An 18312-nucleotide genomic window follows, 5' to 3' on the forward strand; every position below is an offset into this window, starting at 1 on the left:
AAAAACAAAAAATAGAACTCCTGTGCATATTTGGAAACCAAGATCGGGACACTAAGTATGCTCATGGCTTACTAGAGCATCATTGTCCCCAAGCCTTTTGAGTTGACAGAGCTAGAAAATATATATGTGAATACATCACACACACACACACACACACACACACACACACCATATTTATATCTGTATTTATTTCTATATTTATCTATATATATTAAAATCCATTAGCTCCACAGCTTCCTCTACACTACAATCCAACCCTACAGGGTTTATTCCAGTTAGGATTTCCAGAAAAAATGCAGGATGTCTAGTTCAATTTGAATCAGATAAGCAAATACATTTTAGAATAAATACGTTCCAAATGGTACCCTGTATTTTTATTTGCTAGATCTGGCAACCCTAATTCTAGCTGTCTCCATTTCCATATATATCCTCTCCTTTTCCAATAGTAAGATACCTGACTCTCATTATCCTGAATATATTTCTCAAGCCCCCTCTCTATGGCTACTGTCTTAGCCCCACATAGCCCCTGTTCCCACCTTGCACACAGGCCCTTATTCCTGCTTGGAATGTCTACTTCATTCTAGTCTGCTAATGGTTTTTTGATGATGAATGGATAGAAGAGAAGGAAGAAAGAAGAGAGTTTTAAGGAATGGATGGGGAAAGGGAAGGGAAATGCAGTAATGAGCAACTCTAAATCTCAAAGGGTTGTCACAATAAGCATGTATTTCTTGCTTGCAGGTTTCCAGGTTGGCAGTGCTGCTGGGCACAACTCAATTCTGTTGGGCTCCCTGAGTCTTCTCATTCTATGTCCTAAGATGTAGATGCAGTCACTCTCTGGGGCTTCTTATGCAAGGGGGCAGAACTCAGTGGAAAAGCCAAACTCAAAGTGCTTCTTAAAATCCCTGCTCAAAACTGGCTGCTGTTATTTCTATCCATACCACACTGGTCAGAGCAAGCCCACGGCAAAGCCCAAAGTCAAAGAGGCAGGAAGGAGAGTACATTCTGCCCATTAGGAATAACGGCTAAGAATGGGGGTGGATGAATGACTGAGAACAAGTAATACCATCCACCACCAATGCAAATTAAGTAAGAATAAATACAACCAGTAAAACAACCATACATAAAGGATGAAGCCATCAATGGGGGAAAATACCTCTCATCTTGAACCAAAACACTAAACTCAACTCTTTTCTGTACCTAAGAGACAGATCAAAAATAAAATAAGTCGGCATGGTTGAAAGGAAAAGAATAATTATTGTTTAAAAAGGTACAGTAGCATGTTATAATTACCTGAAAATTTGCTCCCAAGACTTTGTGCAAAACTCTCTAGTAAAATAATGGTGAGGGGTGCCTGGGTGGTTCAGTCAAGTAAGTATCCAACTCTTGATTTTGTTTTGGCTTAGGTCATGATCTAAGGGTTCATGGGTTCGAGCCCCACATCAGGCTCTGTGCTGATATTGCAGAGCCTGCTTGGGAGTCTCTTTCTTTCTCTCTCTCTGCCCTTCCCCTGCTTGTTCTCTCTCTCTCTCTAAAAAATAAATAAACTTAAAAAGGCAATTAATTTAAAAAAATAATGGTGATAACTACAGTTAACACTGCTGTGCAGTACATCTGAAAGTGGCTAAGAGAATAGATTCTAACAGTTATTATTACAAGAAAAAAATTTTTAACTATACGAGGTGATGGACGTTAACTAAACGTATTGTGGTGATCATTTCACAATATATACATATGTCAAGTCATTACGATGTGTACCTTAAACAGTGTCATTATGTCAATCATATTTCAATAAAACTGGAAAAATGAGAACTCTCCAGCAAATCTAGCAATGACTTAATCTAAAGTTCAAAAGCGTCTCCTTCCCCAACAAACCAAGTTCCAAGAGTCAAATTCTTCTTTTGAAAAAAGCATAACCACACACTTAACAGTGATAGAAATTACAGATGTGAGAGAGAGCGAGAGGTGTATACTATATAGAGATTGTATCTTCTTGTCAACATTTACAAAATAAGACATTTGCCAAAATAAAACAATATTATATTACAGAGAAGCCTTAATAAATTCCACCTAGTTCAGATCATACTCACTGACTACAGCAAAGTAGTACCAGATATAAATAGATGAATATCATAGAAAGAGATAGCAAATGAAGCCCACGCCTCAGAGATTGGGCCATTCTAAATTTCACTGGTTAAGGGAAAAAGTCAAAACTGCAGTTTTAGAATAATTTGGAGAATAACAGTAATGGGTACACTGCATATAAATACTACAGCTGGCATTTCTTATTAAAGGGAAAAAAATTTTGGGACAATTAGCTAGCCTTCTGGGGGCAAAACAGTAAATTTGGATTCTTACTGAGTAATTCCTTATGCCAGATGAATTCCAGATGGATTAAAAATTAAAATATAAAATGGGAATTTATACTTAGCCATTGATTTATTTTATGGTTTAGAGGTGGCCAAGGCCTTTCTTACCTTGAGCCAAAGGCAGAAACTAAAAGGATAATATTGGTATATTGGACTCCATTAAAATGTACAGTTCTGAAGAGAAAAAAAATGGCTAAAAGAAATTAAATTTGGAGGAGATATTTTAATTTTAATATAAAATGTTTAATATGTAAAAATAAATTACAATTTTAAAATAAAATATTTCATATCCTTAAATATGCTAAAATGATCATATCCATCCATATGAAAAATTGAAACCAAACCAGAAAAAAAAAAGCAAACTGCATGAACAAACCCTTCAGAAATGAAAATTTCCAATGTCTGGAAAGCATTCTGGATATATTTGTCAGGCATGTTCAGCCTTCCTAGTAACGTGTGATTGCATATACATGAGCATGTGTGCCTGTACACGGGAAAATGTCTGGAAAGACAGATATCAAACTGTTAGCAATGATGATCCCTGGGGAGTGAGATTTCTCTCTCTCTCTTCTGGAATAGGCTTGATTTTTTTTAATTAACATGTTAATTTTACATGTTTTATGATGAAATTAATCAGCATCCTAAAAAGTACAAATAAAAACTGATGATTCCTCCTTTATCTTTTATAAAAATTCTTAAAATCTATTTTTAATCACCTGGTAGAAGAATGTTACTGACGAGGTGCTATACACTGAATGTTTATGTTCCCCCAAAATTCATAATGTGGAAGTCCAATCCCCAATCTGACGGCATTAGGAGATGGAGGTTTGGGAAGGTGGTTAGGTTATGAGGGTGGAGCCCGCAGAATGGGATTTGTGCCCTATTGAAAGAGACCCTAGAATGCTCTCGTGCCCATTCTGTCATGTGAGACCACAGTGTGGGAGAACAGCAAGCAGACCCTCACCAGACCTGAATTTGTTGGCACTTTGACCCTGAACTTACCAGCCTCCAGACCCATGAGAAATAAATGTTTGTTGTTTAAGCCACCCAGTCTATTGCATTTTGTTATGGCACCCTGAATGCTCTACAATACATAGGAAAATGTTCACGTATTAAAAGATAAGGAAACAAGCTACAAAATTATGATTTAACTTTTCTTTTGTAAAGGAGATACACTACATAACAGTGATTTTCTCCAAGGATGAAACTGTGGGTCATTGTATGTTCTTCTTGGTGTTTTCCAATGATCTACAATAAACATTCAGAAAAAGTCAATAGTTCTTAAGTAAGAAAAGTTTATCTGCTACAGATAGGGATTCTGGACTATAAAGCCCTTATAATCATTGCAAAGTTTGAGCTTCCCAGTTTTCTTTGTCGGGAATAAAGCAAACCCATCAGAGATGTGGGGTATTAAGGGATCTACCGTGTCGATTCTTAGGTAGAATTTCTGCCTAGTCATTCTTGAGACTGCAGTTGGGAGCGAGCTGTTTATCCAGAGTCTATGCCTTGAGCAGTGATACATGCTCAACAAATATTTATGGGGCACCTACCAGGACCAGGCATGAGGGGAGATAAAGCTGCCTCAGACAGTAGCCCTCTCTCCAGAGGGCCCACAGACTCCCAGAGAAGACTCAGTGAGTACATAGTGTGATGTGCCCTATAACAGATTTGCAGCCTCAGACAGTGGAGGGGAGTAGGGGAGGACCTCCAACCATCCCCGCTTGCCTGGGACTGGGGGTGGCTTTCTGGGAGACAGGACTTTCAGTCCTAAAAAAAGGAAAATCCTGGCCACCAGGACAAGTTGGTCACTCTAGAGAGAGGTCAGGGACAGCTTCAAAGCAGAGGCTGAGCCTGAGTAGGGTTCTGAAAAAATAATTTGGCATATTTGTAGAAGGGAGAGGCCCTGCCCACCGAGTTCCTTCCATCCCGGGTCTTTGGCCAGAAGGCAAAGGACTGGGTGAAGAGCAGAACTCGAGATGCAGCAGGTTCATTTTCTGCTCTTTGGATCACCAAATCCCTTCCAGAGCTGAGGAGTGAAGAGACTGTAGCCTCACTGAGGCCTCCAATCCTGCCATCCCCTTCCCACAGAGTGAAGATGAACCAGGTCTCACCATGAAAGTCCCCATAGGGAGCCCCAGGGGTTAGGCTTCCATGCTGCCCACCACGCACATGGAACACAGCAACCCCTGTTTGGAGGACAGGTCCTGGAAGATATTAAAGGCCGCCTTCCTGGTCAGCCTGGCAGAATTTTCTGGAAGAGCCCCATATGACACTATGACTCACTTCCCAGTTACCCAGTTCATGTTTGCCCAAAGAAGAGTCTCCTGTTTGTAGGAGGAGTCATGACAAAGCAATTCCTGCACTATGTGACTGTGGAGGGGACAAGGACAGAATGATGTGGCACCAAGAGTACTGAGGGAGCATCACAAGGGGTCACTGGAGAGTTACCAGGAGAGTTACCAGGCAGTCAGCTGTTCAAAAGCTCGGGGGAGGAAGGGAACAAGCCACATATCATGGGGCTTCTGCTGGGTTCTCAGAACTCCATGGTATCCCCTTGTTCACCCTGAACCCCCACAGGCCCACCATATGTACGGTGGCTTTTTTCCCCCAGACATCTTGAAGAGACCACGTGGCCTCTGACCATTACACACTGACCTTGAGGTTACTGGAAGAGTATACTGAGTTCCCACCTTTTCTGTTTCTGAAGGACAAGCAAATTCAATGATGATAAAACCTTTCCAAGTCATTTCCCACCCCAGCATGCCTACTATCTCCAACACGTACCAGAATTAAGGTGGGCACTGACATATAATTAATTAATTAATTAAAATTTTTAAAAATTAAAAATAAATTTTAAAAAGGGGGGAACCTGGATGGTTCAGTCAGTTAAGCGTCGGACTTCGGCTCAGGTCATGATCTCACGGTTCATGGGTTCGAGCCCAGCATTGGGCTCTGTGCTGACGGTTTGGAGCCTGAAGCCTGCTTCAGATTCTGTGTCTCCCTCTCTCTCTGCCCCTCCCTCACTCGTGCTCTGTCTCTCCCTTTCTCAAAAATGAATAAATATTTTTAAAAATGTAAAAAAATTTAAAAAGGTGGGCACCAACATTTCCTTGCCTATCTCTGGGACCCATCCCCCTGAGCGCAGAGAGGACAAGGACATCCCCTTGCCTCTGAGGGGAAGGGATCATTCCCTGTGACTGCAGGGAAGCAGCAGGTCAGAGTTGTGGCCCTACTGCTCCTTACTGGCAGATGTGCAGTATGTGCACATCTTAAGTGCAGATGCCCTTACTGCTTCTCACTCGGGCATCTGCACCTAGGGAAGAGGCAAGAAGCCAGCCAGGACCTTTGCCCTCCTTCCCTAGTCGTTTTCCTTTGCTGGGATATATTTCAAATACCATAGCATATCTTTCCTCAAGCCAAGCAAAGGTTTACTTAGACATTGTTGAAGAAAACAGAGGTCCAGAGTAGTTTGTACAAAGGCATTCTTATTCTCTAAAATAAACAGGTGGCTCCCGCTTAGTCTCCATCAGCTTCCTAAATTCCTGTCCTTGGCAAACCACTGAATGTGCACCTCCACCTCCCCATCTCCATGAAATACACTCTGGCCCATGGCTTTGCAAAGTGGGTTCTGTGAAATACTAGTCCCCGAGATGCCCCCCACCAAAAAGGGATTCTGGCCACATAAGGTTGGGCAAACACAGCAGAGCCCACCTTCTGGAGGCCATGGGAGACCTCCTGTGGTCCTGAGATCTGGCCACATTCCCTGTCTGTCTTAGGAAGTAGGCAGCAAGAGTAAACTGTGAGTGCTCTCTGATGTTTTTCACATGAAGGACAGCAAGAACCCCTGTATCTTTCCCAAAAATATAGCATACAATCCAGGGTCTACCAAGAAATAAAACCCAACTCAGGTGGTTCAAGAGGCTTTAAAAACTGGCAGTGACTATTTGCAGAGCTGTGGGCAGAGAGAAGGGAAGGCATTAGGAAAGGTGGAGGCACTCAGAGAGTAGCAGCAGAAGGAAGGGGAGAAGGCTGTCCTTGGAAGCCAGTGGGGGCTGGAGCCATGGGGCAGGGCTGCCCACGGAAGGTGGGATTCAGGAGGGACCAGCCTCTTCCAGAAACACAGCACAAAGAGCGAGGAACAGGAGACAAGTGCCCCAATATGTCTCCTCCAAATGGGAAGGGAAGTAAGAGGAGAAGGGGATACAAGTGGAGGTGTCTGCCGGGGTGGTGGGGAGCAAGATGGTGGGCAGGGGGAGGTGCTGGAACATGGAGCTTCTAGATCAACAACAAGGGAACAAAACATGAGAAGTCTGTGATTTCCCTGTGAAAATCCTTCATTGTTGAGTAGTTAGGTTTGCTTTTTCCGAAATGTCCTACTAAGATTAAGGGAGAAGGGACCTGCCTGTGAGTGTCCTAACTGAGGTAAGAAGGTTGAGTTTTGCTGTTTTGGCCTGCCATTTCTGTCCTGAGAAAAGCAATAAGAAGGATTGAGACCACATTTCCCTTTTTGGAATAACTGCCCTTTTGTGCTGGGAGGGACTTGGCTTTAAGAAGGAGGCGCTTCCTCTGTCATCCTCCCCCAAGGACAAAGTGACCTGAGCTGGTTCTGGGCCCTGAACACTTCAGAAACCTGAAGGCTTTCACCTGCAGGCAGAGAATAAGAAATGCCCAGGTGGTTTTTAGCACCGCATGGTGTGGGAAATAAAAAGACAATCAAACTTCTTTTGATCAGTCTCTATCTCTTGATGTCCTGAAATTTACATTTCATTGCAATAAAAAAGAATCAAAGGAAGACAGACCCAGAGAGGAGAGCTATTCCTAATTCTGATGGATCATAAAACATCCCTTATTGGAGATCTGTAATATACATTGTTAAAATATCTAAGTAGTCCTGCAGAAAGAAACCCATTTAACTCTGCTTAATCCAGGATTTCCTACACTCCTGTGAAAATCGAGCCTTTTTTTTTTTTAATCCAAACACCCTTTGGAAAGTACTGTGGTCTTCTATAAGCAGTGTTTCTAGGATCTATGTTTAGCAGGAGGCTAAGTTCAACTGCATAGTAATTATCTCATACAGCAAAAGAGTAGAGTTTAAAACGCAGCCTCCCCGTCAAATGAAATAAAAGGGATAGAATTTTTTTACCGTCTGCTAAGAAGCAAGTTATGTGGTAACCTTCATAGATTGCACCTACATTTAAGGTGATGAAAATATATGCCAGTCATGCTAAGAAGTAGCTTGCCTGATCCTAACAAGAAAGACCTCCGAAAGAAATCTGGGGAGGCAGGGGCAGGAGGGCCTGGGTGGCTCAGTCAGTTAAGCATCCAACTCCTGGTTTTGGTTCAAGTCATGATCACAGTTGGTGGGATTGAGCCCCGTGTCAGGCTCCATGCTCACAACACAAAGCCTGCTTGGGATTCTCTCTCTCTCCCTCTCTCTCTCTCTGCCCCTCCCCCGCTTGCTCTCTCTCTCTCAAAATAAATAAATAAACTTTAAAAAAAAAAAAAGAAAGAAAGGAAATCTGAGGCATGTACGGGAGAGAGGAAGAGAAATGACATTTCAGGAAGAAGCACTGGTGCCCTGCTACTTCTCTGATGTGGCCGTAGGTAAGTTGTGTGTGGAGTGCAGTAAGACTGTTTACCAACAAGAGCAGAAGTGAATGGGGCTGCAGCAGGTGATGAGGACACCTAAGGAGAATGATGACCAGAGGAGAGCCCTAAAGTCCAGAATTAGCATTTTCAATCTGATTCTAGGAGCAATTGGGAGCCATATAGACTTCAGAGAATCTTCAGAATGGAAATAATACACAGTGCAGTACACAGGATAACTTGCAAGAGAAGAGAGTTCAGAGAGCCAGGTAGAAGATTGTATGAGTCTTGTTAAAGAAGCCAGGGACACTGGGACTGGGACTCCAAGCTACGAAGGTAGGGAGTGATCTGAGAAGTAACAAAGTCAGAAACTTTATGCTTTGCCGGTAAAATTGTTACAAGGGGCTAAGGAGGCAGGGGAGTTGAAAATGAACAAAGTTTATGAGCCCAATATGGAATTTGAACTTTCAGACTATAATCTACCCCAGCTCTAATTTCGTATCAATTCTTCAACTCCATTGTAGTGGTTCTGCTTCGTTGTACTCTGGGCAAGTCAGCTGGCATCCACACTTCAACACTTTCTATGCCTATCAGCTCTGATGCCAGAAGTGAAGGCGCTGAATGAGGAAAATACAGCCAGAAATAATAGAAACCCAATGAAAAAGGGAGGCTGGAATGCATTTTTTGGTGCTAAAAGAAAATTAAAAGGAGGCCTGAAGATAATCTAATAAAATCCGAACTACGGAGCAGTTGTATCCCATAATAGTGAGCCCAGAATCCTTCCAGGACCTCAGAACTGAGCTTAACCGAACTGTCTCCACCTCAGAGACAGAGAGCTGAGCTGTCATTCTAAATGATCCTGAAACACACTGACACCCAAATGGATGACGTCTAAATTATCTTCCACACATGCCTGAAGAACATCTTATTCCATGCCAAAGTGTCTTATCTTACAAGCATGTTCTGATGGCACCTAAACCCAATATTATCACAGGAGCTAAGAAGCATTAGGTCAAGTTCAGCCTCAAAGCTCATGATGGAGAAGTATCTCTCCAGGTGCATTGTTTTTGTACCAACACATCGTCATTTATTTTCCAACACTCTTCCATCTACCATTTTGTTGGCATTTGTGCAGGCATCCTCCTAACAACCCAAACTCAGAAGTCTGTGGTCATCTTTGACCTCCCTCTCTTCTTCATTCGAGTTTTAGTTCTGCCTTCACATGTGACTGACAACTGTTCTCTCCTTTCCGTTTTCATAAAACACACCCCACATGTTTAGGCCTCCAGCATCTCTACCATGTTCTATTGCTGCAGTCCCCCCACATCATTTTCACAATCCACCTCTTGTCCCCGAGTCCACCATGCAGCCAGGATAACTTCATAAGCAGGGTTAGGTGAACCAGGTCTGACTTGGTCACAATTGCCTCGCTCCAAAACGCCCAAAGTCCCCTTTGCACAAGATAAATTTGCATGGCATTGAGTGCTTCCATTTCATGTGCCCTCTGTCTCTCAACATATCATTGATGAGTGCCCTCCTTTATTTACTTTGACTACACTCTTCACCTCAAATATGCCTCCATTGTTTCCTGCTTGTCTTGATGGCATTACGTGCCTCATAGCCTTTTTAAAGATTTAAGAACTTATAAGTAGAAAGGTATTATCTTCACCACCATCAAAATCAAAGACCTTCTCAAATGCTTCTCTGCTGCCTTTATTAAATCCCTTTACCAAAAGGAATTTCTCTCTCTTTTGACCTCTCATGGAAGGTTTCAAGACAATCTGCATTGTATCAAAATTAATTATACGCATCTCCTAACTCCCCTCTTTGAACATAAGTCCCCTGAAGGCAAAAGCAGGGCCTTAGTCATCACCATACCCCTCACATCTCCTAGCAGAGTGCCCTGCTCAATAAATGTTTACTGAGTGACTGGATAAATAAATAGACTTAGTTAGAACTCACACCCTCTTAGCAAACTGGAAATAGATGGAGAATATGGAATATCAATGGGAGGCATGCTCCAGCTGCTGCTACAACACTGTTAATTACACAATACTTTTATTGAGCAATTCGGTGGTAATTCTTGCAACTATTCCTCCTTAATAAGATCCATTGTGCACCATAAAATAGTAACTGGGACGCAGTTTGTATTCCACATACATCACATTTCTCTTTAGCAGGGCTCTTCCATATCCATAATCTTATCATTATTACTATTACCCTCAGAAGACAGTTGACTTGCATTAATCAGGCCTTGCTGCCATTCCCTTGCCAGATTTTCTGCAGTTTTATTGTGCTTTTGGACATTTTAATTAACTTGAAAAATTAATTTTAAAATCTTACCTTATTAATGCTCTGCCCCCTTGGAAATCCCTTCTTCTTGTTTATTATCACTGACCACTTGAAGAGGAGGTCATTAGTGATTAAAGCTCCAGAGAACTTGCACACCATCTTGCCGCAGACTCTATGCTATTTTTAAGTGGGATGAGAATAATCATCCAAAAATTGAAGGTGGGGGAGATTTCTGTTGCTTTGGGAGTTAAAAGACTTATTTCAATTATGGCATAACATTTACTCCTCGACTACCTGCTCTCTACAGAAGCTCAACAATGTTAGTTTATTAATGCCATATACAGAGCTGAGGTGTGTGTGTTTGTGTGTGTGTGTGTGTGTGTGTGTGTGTTTAGCCACTTGACAAGCTGAAATGAATAAGACACCAGATTTAGCAACTCAAAAACACTGAAACATAGCCAAATGCCAGGACACATCAGATAAAACCAGCTTCTTGATCCTTAATGCTCTTTCTGGACCCTAGGAAATAAAAAGGGATGGTCATTGAATATGAGTTCTTCATTCTCTAAACAAAAAATGGCAACATCTCACAGCTAACTGCAAAAAGTTAGTGGTTTCCTGGTCACTACTGATGAGGGTGTGAGTCTATAATAGGAACTTCCACAAGGAGTGTCCTCATCAGTAAAAGCCACCTCCCATGTGCATGGGATGAGTGAGTGACAGCCACATATCTGCCTTTCCCATTATAAACACTCAGTACGATTTTGGTATAGTTTACAATAGTGATTTTCAACTTTTGATTATAAGGATCCAGTCTTAACTTCATACATGGGATGGACTTTCATATAATCCCATAGTGTCAGTTGATACAGAAAATATATGACAAAAAGCTAGTATGAATTCTGTAACTACTTTACATGAATCTTTATTTTATTGATACTAATTACCCCTACATAAATTTAGAACACATGGTCCATGTATGCACAGAATGCATTATTTATTGAATTTATAGGCAGTGCTTGGTGCACATATGTATTTGTGCACTCTTTGTATTAACTCTGTACCAGCTCCACCCCACTCCTTCTTCTTCAGCCAGAGCTCAGATGCTCACAAAGTGGTAATTCCTAATTTTAGTCCTAGAACTCGAGAAATAAGTATGCAATTATCAACAATAGCCAAACTATGGAGAGAGCCCAAATGCCCATCGATTGATGAATGGATAATGAAGATGTGATATATAGACATAGAGATAGATATAGATATAGATATAGATATAGATATAGATACAGATATAGATACAGATATAGATATAGATATACACACACACAATGGAATATTACTCAGCCATCAAAAAGAATGAAATCTTGCCATTTACAATGATGTGGATGGAGCTAGAATATATTACCTACCTAAAATAAGTCAATCAGAGAAAGACAAATACCACATGATTTCATTAATATGTGTAATTTATGAAAAAAACAGATGAACAAATGGGAAGGGGGGGAGGAGAGAAGGAAACAAACCACAAGAGACTCTTAACAATAGAGAACAATCTGAGGGTTGATGGAGGGAGGTGGGTGGGGGATGCACTAATGGGTGATGAGTATTAAGGAGGGCACTTGCTGTGCTGAGCACTGGGTGTTGTATATAAGTGATGAAATCACTGAGCTCTCTTCCTGAAACCAATATTGCACTATATGTTAACTAAAATTTAAATAAATTTTTAAAAAATAAATTAAGAAATGAACATGCAAGCCAAAACACTTAAATGGATGTTTACCTTTGAACATTTCCTTTTTTTTAGAGCCTTAAAACAATAATCATTTTATTTTATTAAACATTTCCAAGAGGGGGCTTATTCCTCCTGATTCCATTTAAAATTCCTATAGTTTTACATAATAACAGAAAGTCAAAGAGCTACTTTTTCTTGCCGCCTCCAGTCTGAGCTTCATTAACTAGCTACCTAAGGTATCTGTTGACAGGAAGGAACAGGCACCCAGCAAAGCTGGTTTATTACAAGGATATTTCAAGATGCAGACTAATACGATGGGACACATTTGCAAAGAGCTCAGCCTACTTCAAGTCCCTCTCATGTCACTGACTAGCTGGTGTCCTGAAGTAACTCACCTCTCATCTCAGAGCCTCAATTCCTTCACATATAACGTGGAGATAGTGCGGTACCTGGATCACAAGGCTACTGAGACTATTAACTGCATGTCAAGACATTAGCCAGTCCTAGGAACATAGTAAGTACTTAATACAGGTCAACTAGTAACAGCAGCAACAAAAGCAATGGAGGTTGTGGCAGATGCACGGCTGGGCCCCATGGAAACTATATGAGCCAGAATCTCCAAGTCTCCCTCCGGGGGCTGCCGGGTTTCTTGCTGATTTACTTGGTTCCTTTTGCTTCAGACTGTCTTCCTCTTTGCCTTCCAGTTTCTGCCCCCTCTGTAATTCTGTCTGAACGTGTCTAAAGGAAATCCTACCACTATAGGACCGGTGGGGGCAGACATGTTGGTTGATTTCTCTCCCCATTGCCTCATACCACGGCCAGGCACATAGTAAGCCCTCTGTCAAGTCAATATTGGCAGCATGTATGGGCTCTCATGACAGCAACTCTGAACACAACTCTGCATGGTTTTATTAGTGCCAGTAACTCAGCACCATCCGAATGACTTGATGTCTGTTTTCAATGACATATTCCAGGAAAAAGAATATGATTGGCCTAAACATGGGTCAAGTACCAACTATAATCAATGCAGCAGGGGCTAGACAGGCAAAGTCACATATGGCTTCCCATCCTAGAATAAATTCTCTGAAAAGGAATGGGAATGAATAGAGCATTATCGGCATCTTTTGTTCATATAATATAAAAATTCAGAAGAGAGATGATTTAGGGCTGGCAAGAGGGATTAAGCATAGCTCCATGGACAAAGTGGTATGTCAGGTGGGTTTTGAAGGATAGATAAAGTTTTTATGGGGTGATTGTTTTTATATGTGTAATGTTTATTAAATTTTGCTTAATATTTTAAAGTGAGCAAAGGCACACTCGACCATCCTGACACAATTTTTGTTTAATTTCTGCTATGTACAAAGCTCTAGAGTAAACACAGTTACTTATGAAAGACATATGAGCAGGTCCTGCTTTCAGGACCTTTCAGCTGGTTGAGGGGAGATCTCAACATATGGAGACAAGGACTCTAGGAATGAAGAAGATGAAGAGAGCCTTGTAAGCTAGAACAGGAGTAGAGCTGGCTTCCAGGAGGAGAAGTGATGTGTGCTAAGTGCTGGCTAAGCATGATTAGGCAGAGAGAATGAAGGAGGAGTACTCTTTCTTCATGGCTTACAAAAATGAACCCCCATTCCCAACCCCCTTGTCTCTCTCCACCTCCATCATAGAGCCTGGGAGAGCTACATGCTCACTTTCCCAACTTCTCAGGACTTCCAGCAAATGAGACACAAGTGGAAGATGGTGGGACCTCTTGCTCTGCTTAATAAAGGTTACAATCATCACTGGGACCGTTCTGATTGAACAAGGATGTGATGCCTAAGACTGCAGTAATGTTCCTGCCGCAGTGAAGCTCTTTGTACAACAGATGCGAGCCCCCTCAAACAGACCTAGGCAACTGCTCCCCCTTTGTGGCTTTCTTTTGAAAATTTGTCAAAAATTCTTTTGTGATCCTATGCTTCAGACTGAATGTTTGTGTCCTCCCAAAATTCTTATGTTAAATCCTAATACTCAAAGTGATGGTATTTGGAGGCGGGGCTTTTGAGGGGTAATTAGGCAATGAGGGTGGAGGCCTCATGAATGGGATTAGTGCCCTTATAAAAGAAATCCCAGAGAGCTTCCTCACCCCTTCTGCCATGTGAAGACACAGTGAGAAGACTATGAACAAGGAAACAGGCCCTCATCAGACACTGAATCTGCTGGCACTTTGATCTTGGACTTCCCAGTCACCAGAACAGTGGGAAACAAACATCTGTTGTTTACAAGCCACATAGTTCATGGCATTTTGTTATAGCAGCCTGAACAGACTCAGCCATCCCAAATGTTTAATTGTTTCAATTCCAAATGTAGATCCAGGCTTTGCTTTCCTAAATAAATGAAGACAATCCATCCACTGCCACTTGTATTTCTTTCATGATTTACTAGAAATAGATGCAGCCCTCTCAAGAGAGTCTCCCTTACCACATTGACACGCCTGCCCCAACCAGGCTTGGTCGTAAGCATTCTTTGATGAGCACTCTGCTCATGACTCATTACCCTTTTTTCTAAGTATGATTTTTAAGGAAGAAATGATAAGGCAGAAATGCCTTATTAACTTTGAGAAGGGGAGAAGACAATGGCTAAGTCTGGCTCACAATATGGAAAATTGGCCATGCGTTCCCTGTTGGGTGACTCGCCCATTGCCATGATACACCAACTTCATTTTTATCTCTAGACTCAATGAGCTGAGGAAAGTGAGAATTTTCATAGAAACTGGAAATAATCTCCACAGTGAGAAGCCCTGTGCTTTTTCAGAATCCTGATTGTCTCCATCATTAGATGCTATGTGTATAAGAGCTGGTATCATTTCATGGCATAAAACAAGGTGGAACAGGAAGAGCTCCGAAAACAAATGAAACTCAGCGGGAAATTGTCACAAAGGCAAAGTGAAATCAGCAAATACCTGTGAGTACAGAATCAGGATTGGGACCCAGGGTCTGAAAGCCCCCATCATCCAAAGCAGGCAGGAGAGAGAAAAACTAGCACCTGGATGTACATGTTCACCCTAGACTTTCACAAGTGACTGGCTGCTGAGGCTGATGGCGAGACCCAGTGGGGCCAGTGTTGAAGGTTTGCTTCAGGCCATGAGCTGGCCCCATCCATATGAGCATGTTGGCACAACGCAGCAGTCCTGGACTCAGACACTGGCTCTTCCATGTCCCAACTGTGTGACTGTGAGTCACCTTACTTAATTTCTGTGAGGTAATGGCACTTTCCCATCTGTAACATGGGGTTGTTTGGATAAATTGCTATAATGCATCTAAAATAATTAGTTACAGCATGTGACACGGTATGAGAACTCAACAAATGTTGTCTCTTGTTATATTGCTGTTGCTGTTGTTGTTGTTGTTATTGTTATGACCAGTGGGTCCGGAGGCATCTCTCATATCCAGATGGTACTTGGTGGATATTGAGTGAGTAAATGAATTAATGAATGAATGAAAGTGAGCAAACAAATGAAGGAATAAGCAATAGAATTGTCACAGACAGTACATAGTTAACTATGGATTCAGTGAATTCTGGGGTAAATCATTTTCTTTTAGCCTCATTTCTCTTTGAAAACAAAATGTGCTCAGTTTTAAATCAGCCCCAATACTACACTATGCAGATTTTTCTAATATACTTCTGGAACAACACTCTTTTTAATATCCAAAATATTACAAGCATAATGTTTAACAAATACAGGGTTACTTAGAAATGGGAAGCAGCATTTATTAATCTTCAGTGTAGGGGCGTCTGTTTAAAATTCTGTTATGATTTATTGAGGGCTGAGAACTCAGCTTGTCACATTCACCCAGAAAGCATAGCTCTTAAGGAGTAAATTAGAAATTGGATACACATCTTCGAAGGGACTGTGTGTCTTTTTTAAGTGTCTGTTGAGATCTACTCAAATAGAAGGGGAAAGAGAAGATCTGCAGAGCTTAGCAGTCGCACGGCAGGTCAAGGGTAGGAGGGACTACTTTGAAGAGAGGCTATAGAATCCTCTGGTAAGTTCAGAGTGAGCAATTAACATCAGCAGCATTCTAAGCCCAAGTGAGGGTCAAGCTAGTGCAAAGGATCAGACAGCTAACAAAAATGACCCAATACAACAACAGATAAGAGAATGGTAGGTATTTCAATCTTGGCCCATCAAAGCAAAAATTAAGTTAGCAGCAAGGAAGTCATTGTTCTTAGGTACTTTTCTAAACACATCATCCATGTACTATGAATATTACACACAGAAAATGAAATGTACGTATGTTTGTTATCTAGGTAAAAGCATCTTAAGGTTCCAGGAGGCACACTTGCACTTTCAGCCTGGCAGCATTCCTTGGAACCTGGATTTGCTTATTTGGCTGATTCTGTCTCCCAATTGAACCCACAGTAGGGATCTGCTTTAACTGTTGACTTGAACCAACTCAGTATATTTTCCAGGTACCAACCTTACCATAGCCTTGGTTCCAAAACGAAATGCATGGCATGTTCAAGAAATGGCAGTTATCCCTGTGTGAGTAGAGCACAGAATGCCCAGAAATAGGGAATGGGTAGTAAGGCTGGAAGGGAAGATTTGGTCCAGTGATAAAAGCCCATGAGGCCATACTAAGGAGTTTCACTGTAGGTTAATATCCTATGGTTAAAGTAGGCATAGGTGAGGTTTGGTCTTTGCATACTGGATGGTCTTTCTACTACATACTCCTTTCTAGAATTAGGTTTATAACTCTATTATTTGTATACAAGACATTGTTTAAAGTTGTTTTTTAATGCAGTACCTAAGCCCAAAAAGAGTCAAATGTCATTTTTATCTTTTATCATTAATATTTTATATCAATTTCTTTATCTACATGTTTGCCTTCTAAGAAGGGCATGTTACCCTAAGAAGGGTAATTTCTACCATATTTGCTCACATACTTGATTCTTGATTCTATTGTCTCCCCTACTTTTGAGAAGAAAGTATCTTTTTCTGTAAAATTCTACACTACTCCTCTCTCACCCAGACAGATTCTCCTCTATCATGAGTGCAGCCTTAAGGTTGTCCAGGTCCCTGAACCTCTGAGACCTTCCATCACAGTGCTCACCACTGCCTAAAATATTTCAGAGCTTCATGATTAGTAATTTGACAGAAAGAACCTGATTGACCCAGTGTGAATCAGGTGGCTACCCTCTCCTGCAATCAGGTTGGAGAAACCAGGCCATCTGGCCTACACATGGCGACAAGACCCCCCTCTTCTAGCCACAGCTGATGTATTTGTGTAAAGGGTTGAGCACAGGCTGGCCGTGAACCGTAAGCATGCCTACCCCCTAGCTTTTTTTCAAACATGAGTGCTTCAAGGCAGCATTTACTTATGGGGGGTGTTTTGTGGACACTAAAGAACTAATAAAGAAAAAGAAACCCATTAATGCAATTTGATTCTGGCAAAATTGTCGCTGATTGTGGTTTAATTCTGGATAGGTTGTTATTCTTCAATTAACCAAAGAGAAGAGACATAATAATTCAAGAGTAAATGATAAGATGGACCATAATTCAGATCATTGTCTAATTAAAGTCTCCATGCCTGGATTAAAGTGAAAATATCAGGGGGAAAGGGTGTGTTTTGAAAAGAAATTCAGTTTACCATAAGTAATCAAGATATTACTGGGGTTTCCATACCTCTTAAGAACTAGATGAGATATCCTCAATCCCATGTCATACTTGTAAAAAGTCCAATGTCTACACTAGGGTTCCTATGAAGTACTAGTCACCTCCATTTCAAACTCCTGTTTTCATGGGTCAGTTCTGTTTATGGACCAACCTACCATCTACCTCTTCTGTCCATACCCATGTTCTTCCCATGACATTAAACTCAGATATGGGCACTGGCCCTTTGTCTCTTTGCACCAAATCAAGAAATCTCATGCAAGGAACAGTGGACTTTACTGAAGATGTCAGGAGACAAAGGATGGCATCCCTGTGCCCAGAGAAGAGGAAGCTGGAAATAGAGACAAGAAAGCCGGGGAAATAAACTGGCCTGTAGAGGCAGGATGTCTGATGGTGGAGTCTCCAAAGTTATCACCATCATAAATCTAGAAATCATGAGAACAGCATAGCAATGGGAAATCCAGACATGGGTCAGATATAGCTGAAGCTCTTTTAGCCATCCTCCGGCTGACTTTCCTCTGCAAAACATTCTCATTGATGCCCATGGCATTCTGAATCCCAGGGGCCAAGAGGCTACACTTCAGTGGCTGAATACTTGGCAAGAGTCAATGCATTTGTTCCTAACCCTGCTTATATTATGTACATGTACACTGCATGACTGTAAATGGGAAAGAATTAGAATTGGT

Source organism: Lynx rufus, unplaced genomic scaffold, assembly GCF_022079265.1.
Source record: "Lynx rufus isolate CCGP_SWC_20201006 ecotype Redwood Valley unplaced genomic scaffold, mLynRuf1.p SCAF_22, whole genome shotgun sequence".
NCBI classification, from domain to species: domain Eukaryota; kingdom Metazoa; phylum Chordata; class Mammalia; order Carnivora; family Felidae; genus Lynx; species Lynx rufus.